Source organism: Onychomys torridus, chromosome 1 (assembly GCF_903995425.1).
Source record: "Onychomys torridus chromosome 1, mOncTor1.1, whole genome shotgun sequence".
In the NCBI taxonomy this organism is placed as follows: Eukaryota; Metazoa; Chordata; class Mammalia; order Rodentia; family Cricetidae; genus Onychomys; species Onychomys torridus.
The window spans coordinates 146521831-146548248 of NC_050443.1; positions in this window are offsets into that span (position 1 = coordinate 146521831).

The following is a 26418-nucleotide window of genomic DNA, read 5'->3' on the forward strand; positions in this document are numbered from 1 at the left end:
CCCCCAGTCTGCCTGGAAATTTGTGTTGACTCACTCCCTTTACACTCCTGGACCTTAGATTTCTAGGGCAAATGTAGGGGGGCTGGCATTCATTGTTTCTAAATTCCCCATCTGTTCTATTGTCCTGGACACAGGATGATTGGCATGAGAGGCAGACTGGCATAGTGTGAAAAAATCCTTTCCTTCACATCTCAGCTCAGCTACTTATTAACTGCATGACCTTGGGCAAATTATTTAAAATCTCCAAGAGTGTTTTCTCATGAGCATAGAGATAATATCAACCTTGCTCTCAGGTTGTTATGTGGTTGAGAAAATACACTGGGTATATCTAGCATGGCTGGTGCTATATTAATGGCATAATTTAAAAGAAAAGGAAGAAAGCCACCCTTTTTTTCTCCCTAATCTTCTCTAAGAATCTTGGAGAAAAAAAAAGAAAGAAGTAAAATAAAATAAAAGGTAGTGAGGTGAAAGAAATGGCCTGGCAGTTAAGAATACTTGCTGGTTTTGCAGAAGACCAACTTCAATAGCCAACACTGACACCATGGTTCACAATCATCTATGTAACTCCAGTTTCAGGCAATCAACTACCCTTTTCTGGGCTCTATGAGCATCAGGCTTGCACATGGTATACAGACATATATGTAGGCAAAATGCTCATACACATAACATTTAAAGAATCTCTGAAAAATTAAAGATAAATAAATAAAAGAACTCTTGACCCAACATTTGGTCACCTACTCATTCATTAACCCTTTGCTATGAAGAAATTGGTTTGTGCTGACATGTTTCTCCCTGCCTGAGATCTGTGTGTCTCTAATCTAAATTCAGAATTCAGGGCTTGCTGAAACTCAGGTTGCGGGTCCAAGCTTCAAGATTTAAAGTGCAAGAGGTCTGAGGACTTTGATTTCTTAACATTCATGTAGCTAAAGTTGCTATTGGTGAGGATCATAACTGATCACCATAACTTGAAAAGTTTACAAAACAATAAAAGTTCTAGACCTGTCCATGGAAGTTCTGATTCAGGAAGGAAGCCTGGATCCTATGAATCTACCCTGAACACTCCTGAGATGACCCTCATGCTCAGCTGTTTTGGTGGCACCTACTGTTCCCAGTTCTGTGTTCCCAAAGTCACTAGTGGTTTTATTGATACAATAATTTTCTCTGGACTCTTAATCTTTCTGGGCCTGTCTTCATGTTCACTGTTAAGTATCACCAGAATCATTTCTGCCTTTCCTGATTATGTGATTTCTTCTTAAGTTGATCTGGGCGTTTGTCTTGTCAGAAACAGGAATTCTGGATGCTTTATGAGCCTAGGTTTCCACCCTTGAAGACACTGATCTTGTGTGTGTGTGTGTGTGTGTGTGTGTGTGTGTGTGTGTGTTTTCTTTCACTCTGATCCTTTCTCCAACACACAAAATAAGCTCCTTCAGTGCAAAGATTGCATTCTATGCAAAGCATGTTCTAGACCAGAATGGCAAACAGTAAGTGATCAAACTAAGCTGCTGACCACACAGAAAGCCAGTCATGACCAGCTCCACAACCATCCTTTCAAGCCCGTGCTTTTCACAAATGTTTCTGTAGTAATAACTGACATTTATGGAGCTAACTTTATGGCCTTTTGAGTGTGAGGCACTAGTCCAAGTACTTACTCTGTATCAACTGGCAGAGTCCAGTCAATGAGCTCAAGGCATCTTACATTCATCAAGGCCTTGTTCTCCTCACTAACTTCAAGTGCAAATAGCCACGGCCATCCCTAGAGGTGAGTGAAAGTGAAGAAACAGATGAAAAGGAAGTGAGGAAGAGGAAGAGGTCATAGGCTGAGGGACAGTGTGTCTCTGGCTCTGAGCCAGCAATTCCTACTGTAGGAATTCCTACAGTGCTGACTCAGCAGCCCGGAACTAGGCCCTTCTATACAGTTTACAGAAACAAGCTAACTTCACTTTAAAAATAAAGAGAGGATGCATTGGGTGAGCTAACTGAGGCAGTACTGGAGAGCTTGCCTAGGTGGTGATGGTGAGAGAAGCTGGTGAGCTGATCAACCTAGCTACCACCCAGGCCCAGAACCAGGACTGTGAGTTGGTCCACCCCAACATCCGCCTCATCGATGAACTGTTGGAGTAGAGGAAGGGAAGGAACATACAGACCCAAAACAGCAGGATCTCCATGACACAGGACAACAAGATCCCCAGTGAGAACCCATTATCAGTGGCACAGCAAAGGCCAAAGGCCTCTAGCCAGGCCAATGACTTGTGGCAACTTGCAAGAAAAGATGAGTGAACTAAAAGATGATTGTGTGACTCAATGGGCCACACTATAGCTTCCGAGACAAGAGTCTTCTTTTTATTTATTTTTTTTAATTTGGATTGTTTGGTTGGTTTGGTTTGGTTGGTTTGGTTTTTGGTTTTTAAATTAAATTTGGTTTTGTTATAGGGGTAGGTTGCAAGGGCAGAGGGTGGATGAGAGGGGACAGGGAGACAAGTGGGATTGGAATGCATGGTATGAATTCCATAGAATCAATGAAAATTAAAAAAAAAGTGTATAGACTTTTGTGGTGATGTTGTGTTCCCCAAAATATTGTGCACCCTGATAAACTTATCTGGGGTCAGAGAACAGAACAGCCACTAGATAGACAGAGAGGCCAGAAAATGGTGGCACACATGCTTTTAATCCTATCATTTGGGAGGCAGAGATCCATCTGGATCTCTGTGAGTTCAAAGCCACAATGGAAACAGCCAGGCATGGTGAATCACGCCTTGAATCCCAGGAAGTGATGGCAGAAAGCAGAAAGATATATAAGGGATGAAAACCAGGAACTAGAGCTGGTTAAGCTTTTAGGCTTTTGAGAAGCAGTTCAGCTGAGATCCATTTGGATGGGGACTCAGAGGCTTCCAGTCTGAGGAAACAGGATCAGCTAAGGAATTGGCAAGGTGAGGTGGCTGTGACTTGTTCTGCTTCTCTGATCTTCCAACATTCACCCCAATACCTGGCCTCAAGTTTGTTTTCATTAATAAGACCTTTTGAGATTCGTGCTATAGACTTTACTGTCTAGAGGAAGTTTAGAGTCACAGCCAAACTAAACAGTAAGGTACAGAGAGTCCCTATTCCATTTGCCACCCTCCCCAAACCCCAAACCTTCCTCCCATTCCCATTCCTCACTACACCAGCACATTTGTCACAACTGATGAGAGTACAGGCCCCTCCCAATCCTGTGGAGTCAGCCCCGTGTCCTGGGATTCCCTCTGGTCCTGTGTATTATAGGTCTGTTTAGATTAGGACATCTGTCCACCATTGGGCTCTCTCACACAGCACTTCCTCTGCCCTGTGCATCTTCTGTACCACACCACTCATCCCTTCCTCCTCCAATCTTCATTCTTTCATAAAGTACAAGCAGGAGGCAGAACTTTAAACCAAATATGATAGCATGTGGCTTGATGCTATAAATCACAATATGCATGTGCATTCAACTTCTATAATCCTATTTATTCTGTGCAGTAAGAAAGAGAGAAAGAAAGAAAGAAAGAAAGAAAGAAAGAAAGAAAGAAAGAAGGAAGGAAGGAAGGAAGGAAGGAAGGAAGGAAGGAAGGAAGAGAGAGAGAGAGATGGGGGAGAGAGGGGGGATGGAAGGAGGAAAAAAGGGAGGAAGGAAGGGAGGGAGGAAGACACTTGAGAAACTAACCTTGAGTATAAGGAATTTGGTAGGAGCATAGCCCTGAGTAAGGGGAGTTACAGAAGTTCACAGGGTTTGTCTTACAGTGTCTGTGATGCTTACAATTTGGGGAGAACTTGGTGGGGATCAAGGGTTCAGTATGTCCTGCAGTGGGCAAGACCAGTGTACTGAAGGGCTGTTCTCTCTTAAGTGAATTTTCAAGTCACAGAATTTTCAGTTTGAGTAGTCAATCATGTAATTAATATAGTTGTTTATGATAATCCATTTGAAGATCCTTACTTGCTTTCATATAAAAACATCAAGTAATTTTCTGTGGTTGTAATATGCACTGAACTTTATAGGTGAAAATTACCATGTGTTATTATTCATCTAATTGGAAGTATTAAGAGTGATTTGTCTATTTTTATACTATATATGTAGAACATACTCATAAATATATAGTGTATGTGTACATACATAAACACACACATACTTGAATACTAGGCACTATTGAATTATATGATATATTTTATGGTATATTCATATCACCTTTTTTTTTCCTTTGGCTTTTTGAGACAGGGTTTCTCTGTGTAATTTTGGTACCTGTCCTGGATCTCACTCTGTAGACCAGGTTGGCTTCAAACTCACAGAAATCCACCTGACTCTGCCTCTCAAGTGCTGGATTAAAAGCATGCACCACCACTGCCCAGCACCTTTACTTTTAAAACATGAAAAATAACTTGAATAGAGTGTTACTAGCCAAATGCTACTTTATAACTTCAACCTTCTGGATCTAAAGGGTATATACAAGCATTCCACTCTTACTATTCTTATTATAGTGGAGCTGTACTTACACATTTACACACTAAGACACATTATTTTGTTCTAAAATCACTGTCTCTTCATTGCCCTTTGTACTACAGCTAAAGTATTATCCTGACATTTTTTAATTTGTGTTCTAAGATAAGGTGTTTCACCTGGAAGGTAACTTGAGAACAGTGAAAGGGCTAACACAAAACAGCCAATCTACAGGAAAGCCAGGACCAAAGGGATGCAGGAGTACCGCAGAAAGAAAGGCCAAGGCTTGCTATGTGTCCTCACACACAGGAAGCTGGCTGAATTAGAATTAGCTGAGGATGGATGGTCCTCTGCTCTTTATGATGTCAAGGGCATTCCATGAAGCACCACTCAGCTTTCTTGCTCTGTCCTCTAGTGCACACCCATTAGCTATGGCTCGGCATGGTACTACTCTAAGGACAGAACAGAGACAGTGTCCTCAAGGGTGAGTCAGCTATGGTGTGAGAGCTGATCCTATAAAACAATAGCCACTGGCACAACTGGACCCCTAGTTTGATACACACACATACATTTGTGTCTATGAGCTTGATGAAAACTATCATTTGATGGGGGAATGTCTTTCTGTATGCTGCGAATATGTCTTTCTCTGATTGGTTGATAAATAAAGCCATTCATTCTATGGCAAGGCAGCTGAGAGGCAGGCAGGAAATTCAAAAGGAGAGACAGGAAGAAGGCAGGAGGCAGGGGATGTCATCCAGGGAGTAGCATGTAACGGGATGCAGGTAAAGCCACGGAACATGTGGTGATACATAGATTAATAGTTTAATGGTTATGGGCTAATTTAAGATATAAGAGCTAGCTAGCTAAAGGCTTGAGCCATGGCCATGCAGTTATAAATAATAAAAGCCTCTGTGTGCTTACCTGGGGGACACGAGTGAGTGAGAGAGATTTGTCCCCAACCACCGGTCAGCTGGGACATAGGAAATCTTCCAGGTAAAATCATTTCTTAGCACTCTGCTAAGTTCTTAGAGCATTTATGGTTTATTAGAGCATAAGATGGCTTGATGAGGCTGTGTTTAAAATATTGTTCCAATTGTAACCACCAATGGAGATACCCTCCCCTCTCCCTGAAATGTGTCATAAGGTTTGTGGAAATGTGTTTAAATATTTAAGAGAGTAAAGAAAAATTTTGTCATAGTCATGGTTTTTTGTTTTTGTTTTTGTTTTGTTTTTTTGTTTTTTGGTTTTGTTTGGTTTTTTGTAGTTGTTGTTGTTTTTGTTTTGAGACAGGGTTTCTCTGTAGCCCTGGATGTCCTGGCACTCTCTCTGCAGACCAGGCTGAATGACCTTGGACTCAAAAATCTGCCAGCCTCTGCCTTCCAAATCCTGAGGTTAAAGGCATGCACTTGCACAATCTGGCTAAGAAATTTTAAACTGAAAGTCAAGATGAGACTTGCCCCCTTTTCATATGTTAAGTGCCTACAATTCAAACAGTAATGTGTTCCATCCTAACAATAGCTGCCTGAACTGGGGCAGACTACCAGAGCTTACTTCAGAGAAACACAGCCCGGGTGCACAGTTGGAACTTGTTAATACTGCAAAACTAGGGAATCAAATCTGTATCATGTGGTTCCACAGCCACTGGCCTCACCAGGGAACTTCTTCATTGTCTCTGGCCCTCACAGATCTGTCAGTTTGCCCAAACAGTCTGATCCCTGATCATGGGAAGGACATAGTAAAAGATGCAATCTTGGCTCTGCCTTTTGATATAGTCAAAGAATGACATGATAAGCCAACAAATATTAAAAGAACATTGGAAGGCACCACTCTGCCTTCCCGATCTGGCTGGGCACACCACTCCTCGCATCAAGAGGTGGTATCATTTCCCTTTCCCTCTAATCTAAGCTGCATTTCTGACTCATTTTGGCCTACAGGTTATAACAGAAATCTATGTCATCTCATCCACGGGATTTAAGAGAACAACCAAGAACTTTCCATTTCATTCTGTTCAAGATCTGAGCTACTCTACCAAAATGCTCACTTGCCCCTCTAGATAATGAGGTCAAAGCATCCTCCTGCTATCCCAGCCTCCTCAGCGGAAACATCAGGCATATGAGGAAGCCATGTTGAGTCCTCCAACCCCAGCAGACCTGTTTCTAGATGATACTACCCAGCAAAGACGAGCCCTGTTTAAATCCCTAGTCAGCAGACCAAAAGCATAAAGTGCCTTATTTTTTAAGCCATTAATTCTGAGTTTGCTTATATGGTACTACACATTAAGGTAAAAATACTGTGTGGATTTATGGATGAGAAAGGGTTCTAAAGATGATGTGGAACAGATGCAGAGAAAGAGTTTGAACTGCACTTTGAAGGGGACAAAGGGCTCCTGAGAGTCACATTTCCACAGCCCTCCCCCAACCACCCTCCACCCTAAGACAGGAGTGCTTGTCTTAGAAGCAAAACTCCACAAATGATAATTGATTAAAGGTACAAGTAAAAGGACAGTAGCCAGAATCTCTGTCACATTGACAGGGTGATGTGCCTCAGAATCTTACTCCTCCATGTGGTGTACTCAAGCCCCCTTTCCCTCCTCACCCCACTCCTCTCTGGTTCTTCTTTTTCTTCATTGACGTCTTCACATTTCTCTTCAAAGGTGCCCCTCAACCTGCCCGAGCACCTCTACTTCCTGCCATAACAACATGCTAAGATTTTCCCCCATGTATTAATTTTTATGACTTCCAAAAGGAGTGCTTTTTTCCTAGCAGGTACCCTTGAAGGGGTTGTGGAATTATATGGTACCCCGTATGCAATTAATTTTTTATAAAGAAGAAAAAAGGTAGGTGTGTGTGTGTGTGTGTGTGTGTGTGTGTATGTGTGTGTGTGTGTGTGTGTGTGTGTTTCCTGAAAGGGAAGCAATAAAAGTCAATGACTTTTGCTAACTTTCTTCTCACAATTTCTAATGAGTCAACATGTGTTGAGGAGAAATTAGTCAGAGCAGAATAGATCCTATTATGCAGTCCCACTCTTGTAAGCATGAGTCAGAGATTCCTGCACAGCATTGCAGTGAGCACCTGGCCCCAGGAGTAGGGCTGGGTAAAAGAGCTCTTTGTGAAAACTTACAAAAGTAGCAGAGAATCCTTCAGAGTGCAAATGAGAAAAAGAACAAATGCCATGCTCAGATGTTAGTTCTATTATTATGGGAAAATGCGTGGCGTTGTTCTCCCCTACCCCTCTACCTGATGAATGGTCACAATTTGTAATTGGTCTGATGTACTACATAATGCAAACGGAATTGAGATAAACATTCAGCATGGAGATCACAGCAGATCTGACCTCTCACTACACACACACACACACACACACACACACACGCGCACGCGCACGCACACGCGCACACACACACCTACCTTTGATCATTCATTATATTCTTCATGTGATTAATTTGAGTTGTGTTGTATGTAAAGCACTGAACTGGAATGGTGGAGGGGAGCCCAGGATGCATGAGACAGTGTCTGTCTTCTCAGAGGCTGGGAGCTAAATAGAGATAATATCATATTCAGAATGACCACGGTGCATGAGGGATGCCTTGCAAAGATGTGATTTGTGAGCATCAACATGCCTTCAGATTCAATAGATATTTCTAGTTGGACTTGGTTAAAATCTTATACACAATATTCAACATGGAATCCAATTTAAAAAAAAATGCATGCTATCCTCTTCTGTTTGAACAACCACTTACATACTGTGTTTATTTCTGGGACCCCCAAATGGGAACCCACTGTCTAATATATTCTGGCAGGACAAAGTCTTTAAAGTCTGAGGATCAAAGGTTGTAGTCATAGCACAATGAAGCTAGAAACACATCATGTCAAGGCTGTTCATGGCCTTTGCTACTGCATATAGTTGTAAATATTCCTTATAAGATTTATCTTTCCACTCACTAATATCAAGGTAGGGTAACAGTGTATTTGGATAGTCACAGTTTCAAACACTCAAAATCTTTGATTTTTTTTTTTTTTTTTAACAAACAAGAGTGAATTAAGCAGTTGAAGGAGAAACATATGGGAGGGCACAGAAGTGGCAAGCAATTATTTTTAAGTTGGATATATTCAAGCCTCGCTTCGGCAAGGACCCAGCCAGTAAATATCACTGTGGGAACGCTAACATGGAAACTGGTTTCGTCTTTGTTTATTTTGTATTGAATAAACATTGATGGAGAAGCTGCATGCAGGGTATTGTGCCTCCTACAGACCTGCTCATCCATCTGCCTGGTCAACCTTTTTGTGGAGATACAGTGCCAGGACCACACACTCAGCATGTCCAATTGAAACTCATCTGGCCCCAAACCTGTTCAGTCCGTCTGTGTTTCCTAGCTGGGTCCATGACGTCATCAGCCTCTCAAATGCTCAAGTGAGCCCTTGTCATCACCTTCAGCCTTCAGCACCTCCACTGCAGCTCCCCACATACTATCTCGATGGCCAAATATGATCACATTACTCCCTGTTTCTATTTCATAGTCCCAGCAACTTTCGCCTGGATTGTTTAATGACCTATTAGGTGGTCTTTCCATGCAAAGGGCCCTTGCTAGGGTTTTGCCACTGTGCATTTCTCTGTCTGGAAAACAGGGAACAGGTTAGCTATGGGGGAAGAGAACTCTGTTCTTGTTGGTTTGAATAGGAGAAGACAAAAGCAGAGCCAGGACAGGACCTCCTAGCCACTTGAGTTCTGAAAACAAAGCCAACACTCTTGCACTTAGATTTGGTCAGATACTAATATTTTCTCCCTTCCTTCCAGTTAAACCCACTTCTCACGGCTTATTGTTACCCTGTCACAATCTAGGGTACTTTGATTAAAACTCTAGTTAGTTATATGCCCTGTCAGATAAGGAATAAATAGATTCCTTTTAGATGCTAAGCTCAGTCCAATTTTCTTCCACTGACTTAGATCTTTAAGAAGACAGCTTAAGTATTTCCTGTGAGTCTAAGTCCAGTTACTTCCCTCACACTGCAGTAATTATTTCCTCAAAGTATCTCTCGTTGGAATATTCTTTCTCCATGTTTATGCCTTTGAACTCCTATTGACACTATGCTGCCCTTCTTGACAGCTATTGTCAATACAAAGCTCTCTTTGCTCCGACCCTTGTTATCAGGTTTAATTCATAGCTTCCCTCGGTACAATACCTGAACATTTTAGCGTACTGGTACAGCACCCTACTGGCACTTTCAGCAGTTTGACTTATTCCCCTAGAGTTTTAGGGACCTTGCCTCAGTCCAAAACAGGATTCATGGCTAAGGCACAGAAAAGAACTAGTCTGCTTAGGAGGCAGAGTTGGAGATTTTATTAAAGATATTTAATACTATTAAAGATATTTAATACAGGCTTGAGCACAAGATTTAAGGGAAAAAGAATCACTAAAAAGAGAGCTAGACATAAGTATGAGTCATAGCCCACTGACTTCACAACAGCCATATACAGGGTTTTAAAGATACTATCTTAGTTACTTTTCTATCGCTGGGAAGAGACATCACAACCAAGGCAACTTACAGAATAGTTGATTAGGGCGTATGGTTTCAGAGGGTGAGTCTATGAGCATCATGGCAGGGAAGCATGGCGACAGGCAGGTATGGCCCTGGATCAGTAACTGAGCACTGACAACTTGATCCATGAGAATGAGGCAGAGAGAGGGCTTACTGTGAATGACAACAGCCTTTGAAACCTCAAACCCACCCCAGTGACACACCTTCCACAATCCTTCCCAAACAGTTCCACCAACTGGAGCCCAAGCAGTCATATACACAGGAGCCAGTGGTGGGGGACACATTCTTATTAGAACCACCACACTCTTGTCACTGGTTTGCTCTTGAGGAGCACCTGGTAGGACGACATCCTATTAGTAAAATTCTAACTTACAGGGATACAGAAGTCAGGTGTCTTTACTATAGAGAGTTCTGTTTGAGATTCTCAGACAATGTTTATCTGGGGAACAAAATGAGGTCCCACCCAAAGTGATGTACAATGGGGCTTTAGGCATAGGTTATTGCTACTTTAACAAAATGCATTTTTACATGAAAATAATATTGATTCCATGTCCACATCCCAACAGTGAATGTTGTTAAGTGTGCTGAGGTACTTGCCTATCAGCTGGAGAGATGAGTTAATGGCACTCTAGGAGACAGGTTCCTCTCCTTTCTCATGTCCCCACCATTTCCCTGTCTTTTTATCCTGCCCCAGTACTACTACAGCACAAACCTACTTTGCATACCTCCTTTCCTCCTCAGGAATGAACTCCACCTTGCACTCTCTTCTATTCTGAGACCTTCAATTGTTGCATCAATAAATAATTTTATTTTCCTTTCAGTGTATCACTAATCTTTACCAACATTTGATCCTAGGCATTCTGTTGTCTCAATCATCGCAATAATGATCAACATTTGCACAGTTCTCATTTTCTGCCAGGGACTCTTCTCAGCACTGCCTGAATTATATCATTTAACGTTCCCAGTAACTCCATGAGTTTAGGCATTATGTACTAGGACTCAAGTACAAACAAACCAGATCCAAAGTCAGCACTCTTACCTCCATACTGCTCTTCCTTGTACAAGACTGCAAGGGGAATATTGTGGCTTACTTCCATTGCACTGAAAATAAAGGTTCAAACTCAGACATTGCCCGATAATGCCACCTCTAAAAAGATCTGAAATTCCAAGCATGGTAAAGAGGGCAACAAGATAGGCTGCTGGGGCACAGTTGGTGGCAGTGTGGAGCAGAGGCATTGGTCTGGAAAACATTTTAGCATTGTCAAGTAAAGCTGAAGGCACACTAGATTTATAACCCACAAATTCCTTCACAGGAACCATAGAGAAATCTGTGTCTATGTACCCACTGTTAGTTATTTGGCAGTGCTCTTGCCTTGTGAGGAAATGTCACAAAACATGACAGAATCCACTAACAAGAGTCTTATTAAGATAAGGGAGAGAGACAGATTGCTCAGGCCTGTGAAAAGACATGTGAATAAAGATGGAGTCAGGAATATGGCACCAGCTTATAAAGGCTGGGCCGTGCCTGTGCACAGACCCATGTGGCTATTCCATGCATGCATGTAGATCACATGGTTGCACTGCACGCTTTACGCAACCACACAAAGCCATGGGGTCCTGGTCACACAAGATGTTTTGACCCGGAAATGGCTAGGTGGAGGTGACAAGGTCTGCTGGGCATGCTCAACCATGCCCAACCATAGGGGCATGTTGTGAATCCCTATCACCCATGGCATAGGATACATGCCTGTCCACGTCAAGGCTGCTCTGAGGGGACCAAACAGTCAAGAGGGCTCTCAGTGGAAGGATGGATGAGCATGCTGGTAGATTCATGTTTGTGACTATTTCACAACAATGAAAATTAATGAATTATAGCCTTCTCCCCAATCACACAGATAAAATGCACAAAGAAAAGGCTCGGTGAATGAAGCAAGATAGGACTGAACACCATGTCTGATTTCAATAAAGAATGAAAGTGGGCAAAAGAAGAACTGATTATGGAATCATATGCAAATGATGAAGCTGAAAATTAGCAGCAGAATGTCTAATACAGAAGTCACACTAAGGGTGACTCTGGGAAGCAGTGAATCTGGAGAAGGTCTGACAGAACTTCTGGGAAGTACAAAAAAAAAAAAAAAAAGAGGACTACTTTTTGACTTGATACATAATTGGCCTTAAAATAATTGGTTAAATTCTCACAAATATAGCACTTCTCTGCGTGTCAATTAAATTTCACAATAGATAATAATTTATTCAAAAGACAAATGGGCTAACTTATTTCCTGGGACCCTTCCTGATAATCGGGAGCAGACTGCCTGTTTGTCTGTGTCCCCCCTCTCCCCCCTCCTTCTCCTGTGTCTCCTTCTTAAGTTACCACATACAAATCCATAATAAATAAACAAACAAGTAAATCTCAGTGAAGGAAGACCCAGAGCAGCAAGGAGAGTGAAGACTGGGAGGAGACAATCGGGGAGCCGTAGCTGGTGTCTCTTGTGCCGTCACATCCTGGTATATGAGATGATAGCTCGCCCCTGTATCTTCAAAAGAAGGAGAGGGAGGAATGGGCACTCCCGTGAGGCTCTCACTGCCACACCAAGGAACTGAAAGGGATGGGTGTGAACATCAGAAGGCCCCCAACCCACAGGGTCTTATAAAAGTTCTGGAATTGCTATAGTTTTTAGACAGGATGTAATCCTTTGTACTGTCTGTTCTTTGACTCTGAAAGCCCCGCATAAAGCTGGGAGAAGTCTTTATCTGACATCTCCACCCAGAGAAGATAGCCCAGGACATGCTGTCCTATTTTTGGTAAGCCCTGGAGAAAGTGAATTTGTTTCTAGAGACCAGGATGGTGGTGGTGGCCAAGCTGGAAGAACACAGTGAATGGAAAACAAGAAAAGGAATCAACTTTAAATAAAAGAGTCCATTCTTTCTAGTCCTCCAGAGCACAGAACAATTCAGCCACCAGCTGGTGAGTCGTGGCCACTTAACCTTGGACCAGACCACAGAAGCACATTGCCTGCAAATGTAGGATTAGGGCAGTGGTGCTTTTTGAAAGAGGAGGCAGCTGCATCACTCATTCCAGAAATCTTTCAGGGGTTTTGTTTTCCCTTTCAAGAAAGCAGGGGGGACAACAACATGCCACACATTCTCTCATAGAAATGATTTACCAGCCTGCAGGGTAACAAGCTTTGCTACCTTGCCCGGTAACAAAACAGGCCTCACATTGGTATAGGTACAACACCACTCTCCAGGGGGTGGGAGGCTGGCAGCTTCTTCCAAGTATTCTCCACAAACTGAGCAGTCCTCACACAGGACAAGGGCCATGACTTCCAGGCATTCAACTCCCTGTTCGTTTCTTTCTTCACTCCTTCCCCTCTCCTGTCTTGGGCAAACTCTGCACACTGGCAGGATGACCACCAAGTCAAGGTCGTTACCTCATCTAGAAGGAATGCCATGAGGAGAACATGAGCAGGAGCCAGTGTATGAGGGTGACTCTTTTCAGATTGTATCATAGCAGAGATACAACAATTTCCGTCTTCCTTTGTTGTGCAAATCGATGTAGTTTGGGCATACACCCGTGTCGATGTCACAATCTCTAAATGATGAAGAGTGTTATCTGGAAGCTGGAGGTGTGCTTCAGCACTGTGGGTTTGGTAGCACTTAAGATTTATTTGTTTGCTTGTATTATAAAAACCTGTAAGTACTGAAGAACTTGACGAACATGGAAAATGCAGTTCACCCAGGAGGATAAAAGCATCATTCATCACGCCACTACCAGAGAACTACTTAGGAGTGGAGTGTGTTTGCTACCTTTATGCTATATTATAGTCATTTGCTTTATCTAATGTGTTTCACTGCAAGCTCTACAATGCACCTAAATAAAATAGTAGAAAGGCCTATATTTAGTTAGACATGTTAATTCATCTCATTTGCAAATGTATAGAATTCTAGGAAAGTAGTCTCTAATCCAGTTTATATAAGTAACAAATCAGTCATACCACTCATCTTGACTACCTCAGTTTCTCCTTCTGCTCCATCTCAGCTGATGGTTCTTGTTATGGGCCTCATAGGATCAGAGTTTAGTCGGATGTCACCACCTATACCAGGGATGTTGCTCAATGTAACCTTTTATATAATGGCATTTTCTTTGTTTCTATTCAACTTATTTGAATATAGAAATAAATGCACTTCTTCTTCTCCCCTTAGTGTTTACAACATCAGAAGCCATAAACCAACTTAACTTAGAGGAGAGAGACCACATTGCAGGCAGCCCCAAAATCCTCAGAGGAAGACAGAGGTGGAGGGGTAAGGGAAGAGATTCTGCTTGAAGATGTCACAGTGGTGAAGCAGTTGGCTCCTTGGCTCAGACTGAGAAGTAAGGCTTGGGAGATAGATGAATAGAGGCCAGCAGAAGGAAAGGAATGCCGGGGAGGGGCATGTGGTTCAACATTTGTGGGGGACTTCAGTTTGATCTGCAGCAATGGAAAAAAGAAAAAGAAAGAACATTAAAAAATTACAGGACACAGTGGAGTGAGGGGTACTTTTCCAGGAGTTAAGTTACTAAGTGAACAAGTTGATCAGATATGTCTGTAATAGAGAAATTTATCCATTTACATATATATATACACACACGTTATAGAAACTACAATTAACCTGTTGTAGCTATACTCCCTAATTATTTATTAATTCTTTTTTCTTGGAATGTATGTCTCCTCTTTGGAAATACAAATTTAAACTTTTTTGTAATAAAATCTAGCAGTCAAACTCTGAGATAATGTCTTACTATGTAGCCCTGGCTATCCCATAATTCACCGTGTAGACCAGACTACCCTTGAACTCACAGAGATCTAACTGCATCTGCTTCCTTGAGATAAAGGTGTATGCCATAAAATATAAACATAAATGTAACAGAATTTCTATTAGTGTTATGTTTTCAAAAAGCAAATTCCAAAATAAAATTAATATTAACCTGTGTCTCTTTATTAATGTTATTGTGTGCTTTTTCATATACAACCCTTAAGTATTCTGGTATAAGGTTAGGGAATTAAACATTCTCTAGAAGTGCTATCTGGTTTCATTGCCATCTTTTCCTTTTTCTTTTTAATAAACTTTTTTAATAAACATTTTTGAAACATCCCTTATAACATTCTAAGCTCCTATTCTGACATTCCAATAACTTGCTTATTTCTATCCAAAATCATATTACCTTAATTATCAGAGTTTTATAAAACATTTTATATGTAGGAAATTTATTTTCTTCCTGTATATATATTTAAAACCCCACCTCACAATCTCTAGACTCCTTAACAAGGCCTGTGCCATTTAAATACTGTATTTATTCAGCCTGTCTATGGGCCTAACACAATAATAAACAGTAAACATAATTTTCTTGAGGCTGGGTGGATGGATGGCCCAGTGGCTGAAGTGCTTACTTCCAAGCCTGATGACCTGAGTTCAGTTCCTGGGACCTCCGTGGTAGAAAGAGAGAGTCAGCTCCCCAAGGTTGCCCTCTGACCTCTACATGTGCAACATGGCAGGCAGGTGCCCCTCCCCCACACACAAATAAATAAAAATACATAAATACAAACTTTTTTTTAAATACTTAATTCTTGAGGCAAGGTGTCACCATGCAGCCGAGTTTGGCTTGGAAGTCAGTACGCAGCTTCAGCCTCCCAAGCACTAGAATTATGGCCTGAGCCACTATACCTGGCTCAAAATGCTTTTACTATGTATACTATCTGTGCTTTCAAAGCATTCTTTGTAGGCTTTTCGTTACGTCCTAATTTCCTCAGAGGAGACAATAGGTGTAAGACAGGTTAGACTAAATGGGAAACGTTCCCTTATGTCTCAAAGCCAGCACAGGGTACATCCTCAGACAAACCTGTTGGCCTACATTGCCTTCTGCTGCATTCAAGCAGGTACAAGCTGGAAATCAACACGAGAACCATTATTTGTGATGAGTGAGTTAATGTCTTGTGGGAGTCAAGTATATTGAAGATAAAGAAGCCTTGCTGTAAGGTAAATCAAGATGTGAAGCCACATAATTAACAGCCAGGTCTATTGTTCTGGAATGGACCTGGCCGAATGGCACAAAGGTATGGTGCCCAAGAAGCAAGGGACTGATTAGGGTGTCAGCTCGCTAAGGCTACTGAAAAAAACGCACCACCTCAGTGTCCTAAAACAACACGTGTTCACCAATAGTTCTGGCGATGAGAAGTCTGAAATCAGAGTCACTGGTTGGACTCTCAGATTGATCATCCTCCTGAGACACTGAATGAAAAATCTGTGTCCTTGCCTGCCCGCCTTTCCTCTCTGCATCTTCTAGCACCCGCCCATTCCCTACATCTTCATAGCCAGCAATGGAGAGACACCTTGCATCCATCCTCCTGCTGGTTCCATCATTAGTCAACTCTCCCTTGGCCTCCCTCTTGGGACACATGAAATAACATCTCAGGCTTGCTCCAGGCAACATACTGCAATGTTTTTGTTTCCAGATCCTTAACTTATGTCTGCAAAGCCTCCTTTGCCTTATGGAAGTTTAAAGGTGGACTATCTCAGTGTCATGGTTCAGCCCAGCACACTGAGTGATGCAAAACCATCCCCACCACAGACTTCAGAGCCAGGAGAGACCATTAGTGCCCCCTCCCAGACAGACAATTCCTTCACTCACACAGTAGGACATGGGGAGGGCTAGAGGTTACAAACACCGGAATACTTCCGAGCTTTACAGTTTTTATTGTTGGCATTAAAAGCAGGTTCTAGATTTAAAAGGTAGATTTATCTACATCTTTTAGCTTTTAGACTTCTCCCTTCTCAGGCAGTTGCTAGAAACCACATTCATAAGGTAAGGAGGTTTGCTACCATTGAGCTACAACCCAACCATAACTGTTGAGCTGAGACCCAACCTTTTGTTCATCCAGGTCTAAGCCCTGCCCTCCTAGAATTTACATTCTAGTTGCTGAAGAATAATACACACACACACACACACACACACACACACACACACACACACACACGTACTCAAATAAATCTCATGTAAACACACATGCATATGCCTCAAATAAACATACATGTAAAATAATACGTATTAGAGCTATAACCTAAAAAAGTGTGGTAACAAATAGAAAGTGACAGAGAGAGCAGTCCTGATTTCTATAGGTGTGTCAGAGATAGTATCAGAAAAGGAATAAATCAAATGGCTGGTGAGGGGTAGGATCTTCTAGGCTGAGAAGCTAGAGCACACACAAGCCCTGATTCTTAAGTCTGCCCCCATGTCTAAAGAACAGTGACTGGATACATCACATTTAATCTCTTCTCCAAGCATGCCCCCTCTCCTATGCTTAGTCAACTTAGCTCTTTATCTGCAAAAAGAGTTGGGACTGTCATTCCAAAATCAGCCTCTTTGAGATGCAGACTTTTTTCTTGTTTGCTTGTGTGTTTGAGGTTGTTGTTGTTTCCCCCAAAGGCAGAACCTAAATTTCCCTAGAGACAATAGCATCGTCATCCTCAATTTTCAAAAGTCAGGATGTGAGAATGTTCTCATCCCAAGAGATGGACTTCAGAGATGGTCAGAGATGCACAAATTGCCTTTAGTAAATGACCTCTGTCTTCTATGACTGCTCTCCATGCATTTCCAGTCATTTCCCCACAACACTGATCATAGAAACATCAAATCCCTGCACTGTCTCAATTAGTTTCCCAGACCTGATTGTTAAGACCATAGACACGCCTCTGAGTCTAACCATATCTTTCAATTCCTACTTTTCTATGAAGTCCCTGTTCATAGGAAAGTTTTAACATAAATAAAAATATGAATTCGCTTTCTGTCATTTTAATTCATCTGGCCCTAACTCTAAAAGGGTAGCTGAATGTTTTCTCCTCTCTGACACATGATATCATCATAATTTTTCAAAAGAAATTTTTATTAATTACCTAGTAGATGATAAGTAACATTCTAACTATGGTTTAATGTTAACTGCCTTTAACAAACAAGCAAACCAAAGTCAGGAGAAGTAAAGAAAAGGTTGGGCTGGAACTGAATCTAAGCAGTTTGGTTCAGAGCCCATCCACACCGTGCCTCCGCCTACCATTTCCTCAACAATGGAGCTTCCGTTTTCATCCCGGGTGATTTCCTCTCTCCAGTTATTCCTCACACTCAGCTTGTCCAGCCCCTCAGTCCCCTCCCAGCTCTTCTCTGCAAGCTGGTGGCCTTCTGTCTTGCCCATGAAATGTAGGTGGCTATTTATCCTGCAATACCACGTGTGATTTTCTCTCTCCAAGGGAATCTATGTTCCCTGACCTCACGCTTCCACTGTGGCAGGCAGAGAGGTGGGCACACAATGTACATGGGAAGTACTGATGACTATTCTTCCTCAAATCAAAAGTATGTGCTTCCATTATATCTCAAAAACCAGTGATTCAACAGCTGATGTGTTAATTACATGGTGCTGGTATGGTTATTTATTTGTCTTTTTTTTTTAAGCCTCATAGATTTGAGAAAATACAGCAATTAAAAATCTCATTCCAGGCCTGATAAGACAAAGGTGTCTGTCATCAAGCCTGAGATGATCTGAACTTGATCCTCAGATTCCCACATGGTAGAAGGGGAGAAGAGACTTGGTCAAGTTGTCCTCAGACCTCTACAGGTACAGAATAGCATACTCTCACAAAAATAGATAGATAGATACATAGATAGATAGATAGATAGATAGATAGATAGATAGATAGATAAAAAATAGAATTAAAGATACAACACTTGTCTTGGATTTTCATTTGATGATTTCTGTGGTTTTGCTCAGCATGGTGTCATGGAGAGGGAGTGGACAGACATCTTAATCACATCACTGCTCTATCAGAAAGCTTTTGGACACCATCAGCAATCAGTAAATTTCCATTTACTGGGCTACTTATGTGACTTTTGAAATACATAAATAAATACCTCATGTGTAGAAAGCTAGAGTAAAAGCCTCAGGCCCTTTGTTAAGTATTCAAAGCCTGCTGACCCACTGTAAGAACAGGAGCCATGCTGGGTGGGAAATGTCTCTGAAGCACACAGATAATGTCATCTCCAATTTATTTTCTCCCCACAAAGGGAACTAGAGAAGGAAATGTTTTAAAACCATGCGAGCAAAACAGAGATGGCCAGATTCTCCTGCAAGAGCGATTAAAAATAAGAACTCGGCACTCACAAGGGCTGCTTCTCTGGCAGCTGGGAGGCCCTGTGCACTCTGGGAGCTGGAAGTGTTGGCAGCTCTACACAGCGGTGTGTGGCAGGTGTTCACACACCATTGGGGGTAGGAAAATGCTATATTTCATGGCTTATATGAGAAGACATGTATTATTTTAAGAAAGGTTTTGGTACTGGAGATCAAATCCAAGGCAATGTGCATGGAAGGACATACTCTACCACTGAGCTATCTCCCTAGCAGGGACTATTGGACATAGACCTTTGGACTTTAATTAGTAAGCACTCTTTGACTGTGCTATATCCACAGTCTATGCCACTTTCAACACATTTTAGTTTTAATTTGTGTGTACAGTGTGTATGTATTCTTGTGTATACATGTGCCTATGTGTGTGCAGGTGGGTGATGGAGCCTGTATATAGGGAGGCCAGATGTTGGGTGTCTCTCTCAGTCACTTTACCATCTATCTATCTATCTATCTATCTATCTATCTATCTATCTATCTATCTACCTACCTACCTACCTACCTATGTATTCATCTATTTATCTTTATATATTCTTGAGCCCAGGTTTCTTACTGAACCTGGAGCTGGCCTAATTAGCTAGACTGAGTCGCCAGAGAGAGTCACAGTATCTCTACCTCCCCAACAATGGGGTTACTGGTGGCTCTTTTTTTTTTTAAATGCGAGTTCTAGAAATCAAACACATGTCATAATTTTTGTGTGGCATGCCACTGAGCCATCTCTCCAGACCCTAAATTACTGCTTAATAACTAAAGGTAGGAGTCAAGAACTCATTTCTTTTCTCCTTATTGCTATTCTGCCTCAGGCCTCATAATTCTGCACGGCTCTCCCAGGTGAATTCTAATCTCTCATACTAAGGAACGAGACTGAAGTTTCTATCAAAAGGCGGTTGACAGGCAAATATCAGAGTTTCACTTTCCCCCTCCTTTTCCATGCCCCAAATACCACACACCACTGCAGATGTTCGCTCCCTTCCAAGCATTCATGGTTGTCCTTCTTTCCTTCCGCTCCTCCCCACCCCACCGGCTACTCCTGAATTGTGGCACATTGGCTGCATCTTCAAAGCAACACCCAGGGTTTAAGCTGAACAGTTCTCATGGAAGCCTACGGGAGGCACACAGCAAGAATCCTGTAATATCTCAGAGGATTTACTCCTTTTTAAGTCCCTTTAGACGAAGCCTTTGCAAAGGGATTTACAAGAACTGAAGATTATTTAGTGATAATGGATGAGAAATACTGCTGGAAGTGTAAAAGGCAGCCACATTCCACCACAAGAATTCCTTCTGAGCAATGTCATTATGGGGTGAAGAATGCCAAATGAATTTAATCATTAGCTTCTAATTGAAGGCTAAACTTGATTCTCCTTGTTACTACGTTGGCGATTTTCTCTCCAGTGGGACTCTGACAAGTGTAAACAAAGAATAGATGAGGGAGCTCCACTAATCACAAAGTGGGGGGACAGGCCTGGGCCAGTGAGTCCTGGAAAGAAGCAAATGGCCATCTTTGATTTTCCTCTTGCTCCCAACACTTACCCCATGAGTTCCCAGAGGGCCTCCTAATCAATGGGTCTGGGCCAGTGACAGTCAAATGGGGTTGTTTAAGAGTACCACCAGGGGGTTGGGGATTTAGCTCAGTGGTAGAGCACTTGCCTAGCAAGCGCAAGGCCCTGGGTTCATCATCAGCTCCACATTTAAAAAAAAAAAAAAAAAAAAAAGAGTACCACCAGGACAGGATTCTCTGAAACCAAGTGAGAACCTAATAATGCTTCCAGATTAAAACTGACCTCTGTCTTCCAGTGTTTTCACGAGAAGGAAAAAGAAATTTGTAATTCATTCGGTTGCACACCACATTTCAAAGTAAATGCTTTATAGCCAAATAAATGTTTCTAGGAATTTTGAAGGGGCAGGTATTTAACAGTTTTGTATTGGGATCCTCACAGTTTCAATTACTCAGAGTTCATGACCCAAATCTACTGAGTTGTGTCATTAATTAAACATTAATCCACATGTCACCCTTGAACCTCTAACCCTGCAGTGTTTTTGAAATGCTCAACCCTCTTTGTGTCTTATTCCCTGTGCTAAGTGAGTGACTGTGGATGCCTTTCTTTTGGTAACTGGGTACAGGCATGTCTTCCTGATTCTTAGGTTTATCTTCCTAAATATTTGGACTATTTCTGCAAAAATAAAGCTTTACAAAAGTAAGTAGAGTCCATGAAATTGCCTGGAAATGATTTAAACATCCTTGTTGTGAGTGCAATGTTGTTTCTCCTAAAGGTGGTAGAGGTCCTGGCTAAAACAATCACTGGAGGGGCTTGAGAGAGGGCTTAGCAATTAAGAGTGCTGAGGGCACTTGCAGGGACCTGGGCTTTGTTCCCAGCACCTGTATATGGTGGCTCACAACTGCCTGTAACTCCAGTTCCAGAGGCTCCAACACCCTCTGGTCTCCATGGGTACCTGCAAGCATCTGGTTCACACAAGCTTATGCAGGTACACATATACAATTCAAAAATAAATAAATAAATCATTTAAAATGAATGTTGAATGGTCATAGTCCTGTGCTCTCCTACAAATTCTTGTTTACATAAGCCTGCAGTAGAAAAGTTTACTTTCGGTTCTTCCAATGGACTGCCCCCTGCACAACCAATTCCTGGAAAGCTGAACTGGAGACAAAGTCCCTGTCATTCCCATGACAGCCCAGCACCTCCCAGGGAGCTGCTTTGGTGTGTAATGATGCCATATTTTTGTGTTTTCTCAAATGGGGCTAGCGCCGAAGGATGGCCCTCTGTCCTTCTGCAGGAGAACTGGAACATGGTGGGATGGAGACAAGAGGTCTGGCTCACTACAGCTCAGGGGAGAGAACTGAGTACCAAAGCCATTGGGTTTGGGCCCTAGCCTGTAGAAAAAGCACAGTCTCTCAGAAAGAGCATATAGTCTCTGATTCCTCAAAGTGAACATACATCTTTTAAGAGCTTTATTGGGGGAAGACAATACATCTATTGTGTGCTCAGATAATCAAGAATCACAGAGTAAATTCACTCAGACCTTACTGAGGGTGTCTATTCTAGAAGAGGGACATCAAGCCGTCTGAGGATGACTCAGAAGATCAATGCTGCTGAGGTAATTCTCCTCAAGCTTGTAAGTGTGCAAGCAAGAACACTGGGCACTCTGTTAGCAATCAAGCAGCCCTCTTTCCCATGCTGCCTGAAACCAAGCCCCACTCCCCGTCATCTTTTTTTTGTTGTATAACGTTTTAGTTTTGTTTTTTGTGTGTGAATATTTTACCTGCATGCATGTATGTATACCATGTACATGCGTGGTACCTAGGGAGTCCAAAAAACAAAAGGAGCCAGATGCTGTCAAACCTAAGTTACAGACAGTTATAAACTGCCACGTGGGCGTTGGGAACTGAACCCTAGCTCTCTGCAGGATGAGCAGGGGCTCTTAATCATTGAGCCTTTTCTCTAGGCTCAAAAGGGCCTTTCAATCCTAAGTACAGACACAACCCAGGGCTTCCCCCGGTTACCTCACCCGCCATCATCTTCTTCTTCTTCTTCTTCTTCTTCTTCTTCTTCTTCTTCTTCTTCTTCTTCTTCTTCTTCTTCTTCTTCTTCTTCTTCTTCTTTTTTTTTTTTTTTTTCTGGCTTCACCACAGAGACAAAAGCCAAGCCTAACTGCCATTTCCCTATTCTTGTGGTGCAGCAGTGATGGGTAGCTGACCTTCGGAATCCAAAGGATGTTTGGAATTCAGAGTTATTTTCAGAGAGGAAAAAAAAAAATAGAGAAAAAGATGATGAATCTAAGCATGGGGCTCAAGATTCAGTTCAGAGGTCCTGCACTTGCCTAGTATATGTGGGACCCTGGTTCAACCTCTAGTACCAAAATGAACAACAACAAAACCAGACAAAAACCATAAAAGAGAACAAAAAACTAAAATTCTGAGCAGATCCCGTGAGGCCATCAACATGTGTACAAAGGTTGAGCAGCCCTGGAGTGAACCACACTGTTGACCAATAACACATCATCACCTCTGACTGGCACAGTATTTCTTTCTATGACATTTCTTTCCAAATTTCAGTGAGGTAAGCAACATAAAAGAACAGCCCTTTTAAAGTCTCCAGTTCTGGGAGTTTTTGATGTGTACTCATTGCTATCTAATGCCACAGTATGTTTTCCATTCAACAAACAACAAACAACCCGCTGTAACTGTTAGCAGTTCCTCCTAACTGCACCTCCTTTCCCAGGCCTCCGGCAACCCCGACCTACCTCTGTCTCTTGGGGTTTGCTTCATTAAACAACATGCCACTACTTGTTGTCTGGGGCTCCTTTGACTTAAAATGATGTTCCTAAATTTCATCCAGCCTGTAGCATGGTTTAGCACTTCATTCATCCCTTTTGTTGGCTGAAAAATATTCTGGTGTGTACATATACTATATTAGGTAATTTCGCTTTTTTTTTTTTTTTTTTTGAGACAGGTTTCTGTGTAGCTCTGGCTGTCCTTCAACTTGCTCTGGCGTCAAACTCACAGAGATCCGCCTGCCTCTGCCTCCCCTGTGCTGGGATTAAAGGCGTACGATACTACCACCTGGTTAATTTCACAATTTCATCCATATTTTTATTTAATCAGTCAATGACTATTTGAATTGCTTCCACTTTACAACTACTATGAATAATAGTGTTTATTCACGTGCAAGTTCTTATGTCAACATCTGTGTCCAGTGCTCTTGGGTTTACAACTAGGTGTGGATTTTTGAGTCATGTGATAATTCCATTTTTAATTAGCAAATTATTTTCTGTAATATCTGCATTTTATACCTGTTGGAAATGCATGGGAGTTCTTATTTTGGCCAGTTTGGGCTACCATAACTAGTTACCACAGTCAGCTTGACTTACACGAACTAGAGCTCTTTCTCACAGCTCTAAAAACTGGAAGTCCAAGCTCAGGGTATAGCATGGTAGGGTTCTGGTGAGAAACCTCAGCCAGGTTGTATACTGCTGGTTTCTATTTTGATAGAGAAAGAGTGAAGAATACAGTTTCTTTACACATCTGAGTTACCTTTTGAATTTTCTGTCCTGATCCATGGGTCTGCAGTATCAAACTGACATAGTGATGCCCACTCACGTGCAGTACCAGTTTTAATAATAGAGCTTCGTGTTATATCTTAATGTCTATCAGTGATAGCCTTTATCTTGTGGTTGTCCATTTTCAGTGTCTCCTGATAACTTTTGAATGCTCATTTTTCTGTATTAAATTTAGCACCAACTTATCCATAAAATAGATTCTTGGCATCTTCCTCCTTTGGAAATTATATAGTTGCATAGTTATAGTTAACTATAATATACGTGTGTGTACAGGTCTAGAAGTATAAAACGTACTGATTCTGCATACTAATTTTAGATCCTACTTCCCTGCATGTATTGTTTGAGTTTACTTTATAGTTTTCAAAGTGTTTTGTGGTATTACCTACAAATCAAGGGATAGTAACTGTTTCCTTTTCTGTTCAAATGCCTTTGATTGCTCTGTCCCGTCTAATGGTACTGGCCAACCTATTTAGTATAATGTCTAATTCTTCTCTTATTTTAAATCATAGTGAAAATACCTCTAGTGTTCCACAACTAAATAGAATGCTAGGGTTAAAACTAAGGTGCACATCTTTATAATGTTAAGAACAATTCTCCATTTCTGTCTCCTTGAATGTCTTCTCTATGAATATATTATCAGTTTAGTCACAAGCTTTAGTGTCTATAGAAATAGTCATATAGTTTTCTGATTTATTTATTTTATGTTATGAATGTTTTACCTGCAAGTATATATGTACCCACGGAGGCCAGAGAAGGTATTTGATCCCCTGCAACTAGTTTTAGGTGGGTGCTGGGAATTGAAACCACGTCTTCTTCATAAATAATAAGAGGAGCTTTAGTAACAGTGTATTGTGTGAATTTCTTCTTAACAAGCCAACCTTGCATTCTATGAATTTCCCCAGCTTGATTATATTGTGTTATATTTGCTGTGGAGTTGGATTCCGTTTGCTAATAGTTTGCCCCTTGGTCCCCCTTGATCCCCCGACATCCCAATGCCTATATTAACACTCCGTTCAATGAATTTTCTTTGAAAGTTCAAATTAAGTTGAAATTTTTTATTGCTTAGAATTTTTATGAATATTCATATATCATATTTATTATTTTCTTTCTTTCTCAGGTTTCTAGCTATACAATCCTTACTTTTATATTTGCTTCAGAAAAAGACATAGGAATTTCTCCTACCTTTTCAATCTTCTACTAATTCAAAACATTGCATCAGGAAAGAATTAGGTAAAATTTCTTTATAAGATCATTGACAACTTTGGGGGGTGGATTAGTTCCTTATTAATTGTATTTACTTTGTAGAAGTTGGTCTGATTAAGCATTTTTTCTCCTGTTCTAAAAATGTCATCAATGTTGGCTTGGGGTATAGCTCAGTGGTAGAGTATTTGCCAGCATGCATGAGGCCCTGAGTTTGATCTTTAGCATAGCAAAAACATACACACAATAAAATGTACTTCATCTAGGCTTTCAGATTTATTTACATAGGAACCTGACAAGTATGTTTTTAAATTTGGTGTTCTCTGTAGTGATACTGTGTTCCCCAAAATATTGTGCACTCTAATAAACTTATCTGGGGTCAGAGAACAGAACAGCCACTAGATAGGCCAGAAAATGGTGGCACACATGCTTTTAATCCTATCATTTGGGAGGCAGAGATCCACCTGGATCTCTGTGAGGTCAAAGCCACACTGGAAACAGCCAGGCATGGTGACTCATGCCTTATATACCAGGCATGAAAAACAGGAACTAGAGCTGGTTAAGCTTTTAGGCTTTTGAGCAGCAGTTCAGCTGAGATCTATTTGGATGAAGACACAGATGCTTCCAGTCTGAGGAAACAGGATCAGCTAAGGAACTGACGAGGTGAGGAAGTGGTGGCTTGTTTGGCTTCTCTGATCTTCTAGCATTCACCCCAATAACTGGCATCAGGTTTGTTTTTATTAATAAGATTCATGCTACAGTCCTCTAATGATTATAGCCTCCTTTCATTTCTTAATTAGTACGTTTATATTACCTCTTTTGTTGATAAAGTTTATTAGTAGTTTATCCATTTTGATTATTTTATTTCTTTTTTAAGATTAGATGTATGTGTTTATGTGTGTGTGTGTGTGTGTGGTGTTGTGTGGTATGGTATGGTGTGTGTGTGTGTGTG